The sequence below is a fragment of the Parasteatoda tepidariorum genome, chromosome 8 (assembly GCF_043381705.1).
Source record: "Parasteatoda tepidariorum isolate YZ-2023 chromosome 8, CAS_Ptep_4.0, whole genome shotgun sequence".
Taxonomy (NCBI): Eukaryota; Metazoa; Arthropoda; class Arachnida; order Araneae; family Theridiidae; genus Parasteatoda; species Parasteatoda tepidariorum.
The window spans coordinates 66,353,452-66,360,216 of NC_092211.1; positions in this window are offsets into that span (position 1 = coordinate 66,353,452).

Below are 6,765 nucleotides of genomic sequence, written 5' to 3' on the forward strand. Positions count from 1 at the left end.
TTTTCTTTGTTTTTTATACATTTTATATTTTTGTGATAAAATAAAAAACTTATAGTTGTTCTGCTTCTGAACACTGATGAAAACACAAAATGATGGGCTTCATCAACAATCAATAATATATACATTTATTTTACAAATTCCATCTTATTAGGATGGCGCCCTTCAGAGAATTAAAAATACAAAATTATCTTCATCGAAGCCGATGCTTTACATCCGGCGTGAAGTGGCAGATTACTATTTCATATTGTTTTACAACACATGGCTTTAGCCCTCTGGTGGGAAAGACTTTAAAACAAAACTTACAACAGTTACTTTTCTCAACAACTGAAATTTAGAATAGTGTGATTCAGCAAAATATGTGAACTGTTTGCAATTTCAAATTAATATTGAAATGTACAGGTTTAGAATTTCCTACAGTGAAAAGTTTTCGGAACTTCACTATTCAAAAAAGTATACAAAAGCTAGACGTTAAGAACGTATCCAATGAGCGAGCAATGGATTGCGAAGCAATCCGAAATGAACTGCGAAAACAGTTCCGGGGGTTGGCGAGCTCCAGCGAGCAGGGGGCGAAGCCTCCTAGTAAAATATTAATATTTCCATCCAGCCGAAACATTCACGCCAGTGAAATTGTTTTTGTAATACGAAATTTAGCATTTTTATAGCATATGAGGGTGTGTTTTTTTTAAACGATTATAAACAGACTTGAATTCAAATAATCATAACAGTTACACTTATGATATAGAGGAAAATTGCTTAACAACGGGGACCGCAGACTCATGAAAATTACTGATAAACTTAATTACTTATTTTTTGTATATTTCACAAATAGCATAAGAGTCTGAAAAAAAAAACATTTTCCTATTTTCTAGTCTTAAATACTTTCTTGATTTCGATTGTTATATCACTATCTCTGCCAATACTGTCAGAATCGTCCTTGTATTCAAAGTTGTAGCCACCAGCGTGTTTATATAACATATAAAACAACTCCCACCTTTTATAGTCTGCAACAGTTTCGCTACAGTTATCCGAAAAAAGCTCATCGTTATCCAATTTTCATTTAAGCTCGGCAGCAGATTCTTTTGAGATCGAAAGCCATTTTATTAATTCATTCGGGCGGTAGAAATTAGGATAACCCTTACATACAGCACGCACCACTAAATTCATTCCCTTCTTAGAAGTCACAATTGAATGTTTGAATATATTGACTTCGTCGACAGAACTGAGGCGCCAATTTATAAATTTGTGAGCAAAGTCAAATCTGTAACTTTCCAAAAAAGATATTACTGATTCCAGGCACTTATGTTTAAATTCTGTCACTTCTTCTGAAGAACAAAAGCTGTAGTTGACAAATATTTCAAACTTTTCCCACCCTTGATTGCAAACGCTTAGTTCCCATAATAAATGTGAACATTTAGATAATCCATATTTATCTACTACGTGGATGAATGCTTTTTTTAAATATAAATATCAACTTCACCCTCGAAATACCAATTCATAAAACGATCAACTAGTTCATAATCACCCGAGCACACTAAAAAACTGTGGATTTCGTTCTAGTCCAATATTTCTACCTTAAATAGGCGAACATCTTCTGTTTTTCCATGCAATCAGTGTTTCAACTGCTTGAAAATCATTCTCATCGATACAAGCTCTGCACAAATCATTGCCGATCTCTACCATCACGTTGTGCTTGAAGTGTTCGATGTCGTCACTTGAAGTCAGATACTTCGTCATTAAAGTGTCAATTAAACTCAGTTTATTTGAGCGTACAGTCGAAAATAATCCATAACTCTCAATCATATTAAAAAGAATTTTGTTTACTTTCTTTCTCAGTAGAGTATTCTAAAATCATACATATAGTTTCAACATCATCAACAGCGATAAACCGATATATTATGCTCTAAAACGTCTTTAAGATTTGAATCAGAGATTTGTTTAATTTCAATGGACTTTTAAACCAAATTTCTTTAAACACTTCGATTATGATTTCGTTTCCTTCTCTGATTTCATTAGAAATACGTGACATCATTTCAGCAAAAGTTTCCTCTGAAACGTATTCCAACATTATATAGAACGTTGGCAAAAGGAATCTTTGCCACGACCAATTATAAAATAAAGACCTAAATATTACCTTTGAATGAGCTTGAAAAACATCTTTTTGTTGACTTTTATCATTCAATTGTGATAACAAAAAACATAAACTATTCGTTTTATCTTTGCAGCTTTTATATTCATGTCTTTCCCATTTCGAACATTTACGTATGGCAAGGTTCAACCATTTTTCTAAGTTAACATTTCTTTCATTTTCCTTCAGTTTATTCCAAAAATACTTGAGAGAGTATAGGTTTTTAACAAAAATAGACAGTGAAATCATGTTTTGTTCAATACTAAGATCATTGTCCTAGATGTTATCGACATCACTTTGCTTTAACTTGTCAAAAAAACTTAGCAATTTGTTTTCCATAGAAGCAGTCCAATATGCAACGATGTGAGAAGCATAATTTCTATAGATGTAATCAAGTTCATTCTTTTTGTTGGATGATATCTTACCCCATATATATAGCACGCATTCTTCAAGGCAGTACTTACAGGCTAATTCATATAAGTAATAAAAATCTTTTTCCTAAACATCATTATTAATCAGTTCTTTCAGTGATGCTACGTTATCAATTATTCCTTCCATCGTCCAGTAGATAGAACCTCCCATTTTGAAGATATCATAAAATCTGCAATATCCTTTGTCCTCATTTTGAGTAAAATAATCCAAAATATTTTCAATTTCTTTTGCAAAACCTTTGAACAACTGTAATCCTATAGGTCGAAGATTTTTTGAAACTTTGTATTTCAGTGTATCTGGCAAGAGCATGTCAGAAAGGTTTTTTAACACTCTTTTTTCATATTCTTTATAAATTTTCTCAGCTACTCTGGTTGCTGAATTGAAACTGTTGCTTTCTGAGTATTGTCTGATTTCGTCTTTTATATCTGGCTCTGACCATAGTCTACTAGCTATAGACACTGCCGCTATATGTTGCAGAGTTGGTGGCTCAGATATATAATTAATAAAATATCCATTTTCTGTATTCCCCTCTGGGTTTCTTCCCTTGCCTTTTTCCCAGATCATAAAACTCAATTTCCTTTTATTTTGGATCTGCAAAATATAGTTTCAATGCTGATAAAATGTTAATAAATAGTAAAATATCATGCGTTATTTACAAAAAACTTGATCAATGTATCTTACGCCTATACGAAATAAGGTTATATGAATTTTTTCTATACAAGAGTAATGCATGTGAATTTAGGGAATTATCACTCCATTTTTAAATGTAAAATCGATTACCATTATACAATGTTTAATAGAAATTACACTGCTGCGGCATTTTTAGATGTTATTTACTCTGAAATATCTTTTAAATAATTAAAATTTCGGAATACAAAAATCGAAAAAAAAAACTTCCCATAAAAGAAAAGTCTTATCACAAATGTAATTCTTCTTTACCTCTCAAATACCTGGATTTAGTAAGAGGAATATTAACAAGAGTTGTGGGAAAAAAGCAATGCCATTGAGTAGACTTAAAACTATTTAATCCAATTAATATAATTGATCAGAACAGTATAACACATTAAAAGGTTTTAAAATAGGGATGTGGATATATAGCGTCCAGCGAAATATTTACAGAACTCAAATGCGTGTTAGTTCTGAAATATTCTTAAAGTTTACAATGCCCCACGTTGTCCAACTGGAGCTTTTTCGAATGTTTAATGCCTGAATTAAACAAATGCTTTATTATTCGTCTGACTTCATGACTTTAGCCACACCGGTGACGTCATACTTCGTCGTTGATGATCATCCAGCGATATTTTAAAAATTAATTATTGGTAAAATCTGTTTATTACATTAAAATGTCTTAAAATAGTAAGTTCCTTTGGGGTGATACATAGCTTCCAATGACGCTTTTAAGTTTCGAAAGACAGCAGGTCTTTTTTGGAACATTTTCCGTTACTGCCTTATACTACGCAGGCTTCTTGAAAATTTATCCTTTCTCTACAATTTTACTCCTTTTTGAGAGATTTTAAAGCTTGTGAACTAGCAGAAAAATTTAGGTTGTCACGAGCGCAAAGAGTTTAGGAGTGTAGGATGGCTGGAATTGAGATTTGATTTGACCAGAAAGTGGACAGGGGCGTTAGAAAATCTAAAAACAATGGATGAGTTGAAGAGCTCAATCACACGCATCGCGTAACATTTTCATCATTGATGGCATTCTACCACCATACCTGCCAGTTTCATCACGTATCTGCGTAAAACTTTCAAAAATCGATCTGTACCTTCGATAAACTTTGTCCTTTCGATAAAAAAAAGCATATCCAAAGGTCATTTTCACTTTGAGAAGTGTTTCTTCTGTAGTTTAGATGAGTTTCCCACAAAACTTGATGGAGATATCTTGATGGAGCATACTCTCTGTATAATCGAAGACAATTGACAAATCAAGCACGTGTAAACTGATTCCTCACTCCACCTGTTTGAGAGATTTGCGACATATGCTTTCGCTTTACTAAAAAGTCAGTGACATTAGTTTCTGGACGAACCCTGTAGTGCGTTATGGTAATACCGTAAATGCTGACAACTTTAACAGATTCTTACAGCACTTTGAAAAAAGTTCCTGAACAAAAAACACTATAAAAAATAAACACAATGGAATTCAAATTCTGTAGCTGGGACAGTTATTTAATGCTTGTATTAGTCAACAAATCATCATCACATATCATCGCAAGCCATCATCACACAAGCTAAACGTAGTATCTTAAAAAAAGGGAAAATATTTCCAGATTTACGGAAATTTGTAAATATTTTTGAACTATAATTCCTATTATTAGATTATAGTTATTCAAATATAGTTTATTACAGATAAGTCATAGTTCAATTGCCACATCCTCGATTAAAAATTTTTTATTTTAAAATGATGGAAAATTGTATTTTTATTGTTAAATATTTTCGCTTAAGGCTTAATGCCGAAAATCAAACTGATACTAAATATATTTGAAATATGTAACTAATAGTAAAACAAAAAAAAAATTCTTTTTTTTTAAGTGATACTTTTAACAGGTTTTTTTTCTCTCCCTTATAACTTCAATGCGTTCTCCAGGACTTGTGAAAAATTGTTAATTTCGTGCATAGATTTCTATAAGTATTTTCTGCAAATATATTAAGCATAACATTGACTGTTTCAATTATGACAAGTGATTTTAAGAATTAATTGAAATTTTGAGAAAATAGAAATCTTTCGTTTTTGAAAGTTACTAGAAGTTTGGATTATTTTGGAAGTTACTAGTAAAGAAAAAAAGTTAGGAACCATGTAATCCTAGTTGTGCGTTTTAATGAAAAAACAAATTACTAATTAAAAAAATTACAATTTTCATTTCACTTTTAATCACTACTCTTTAATGCACACATTAAATTAAAACTTATCACGGCTTATTTAGGAAATCTCTTTCCCTCTTTACACGTTAATTACACGTTAAGTATTTATTTAGATTCATTTTGTTGGGTTGTCTTAAGTAATAACTTTATTAGTGTTGAATATTTAATGAGACTTTAAGTATTCGCAATCGCAACGCTTGAATACGCCCTCTAGTGGGGAAGATATTTTCAGGCTTTTATTTATTAAGTTTTCATTCATTAAGTTTTCATTTAGTTCTATCAGAATCATTGGTAGAATGGGACGCAGCAAATAAGAAGAAACATTTTCCTAGGGAAAAGACAGAAGAACTTGAAAAAACGACCCAAAACACGGATAAATCATTCGGAAACAAAACGCGCTCAACATTTTAAGAACAATTTCTCAATAACTTGTTTTTCCTTTCCATTATCAGCAAACTTGTAAGCGATAACATCCAATTTCGTGATTGCTTAGTGTTAAAGATGTGTGTATTAAGGTAAAATATTTTTTTTGTCTTCAAATCATTATAAATTAAAAGAAAGTTATTTAAATCCATATTGCTTCCTTCACTCCAATGCATAAATGTGATTTCAGAAAGTGCAGAACAGTTATAGTTATGAATATTCTTTTTTATAGAATAGTATATATTTCCGTAGTAGCGATATGATGACCGGTGAGAGCTGCCTACAAGCAAGGTTGCCGGATCAAGAAAGAATGCTAGATTAGATTGTTCTATGGAAATGGCGCTTTGGCGGAGACTTTATGGCGCTATCTATCTGGTATTTTCCCTTCTGGATGGTCAGGCGCCATTCAATGAGGAAGTAGATGATTTATTAAATGATGATGCAATTCAACCAAATATTATTTATATATATTATACCGTTATTTAATGCAATAAGTTAAAAATAAATACAAATAGATATATAAAAAAGAATATAAAAAATCTCCCTAATAAAAACCCGCTACATGTATGTTTAAATATAAAAGTATTGCATATAAACACGTGCAAAACATGTAATTATTAAAAAACTACAGTGGACCTGGTCTAATCATTATATGCTATTATAATACTTGATATAATAAATAATTTATATTTATATAATATATCATCTAATTTATCCAATAGTCTAATTTATATTATATATCGTCTAATTTACAGCAAGTTCAAACCGGTTTTAGTTGCGTAAGGACAATAAAGCTGGTCGAATTCCATGGTACATGGGTAATCAGAAACTATAATTTTACATAGTTTTTTTTAATGAATTTGAATAAAATTATTTTTTAACATAGTACATCGATAGAAATTATTTTATGACATATAAATGCTGTT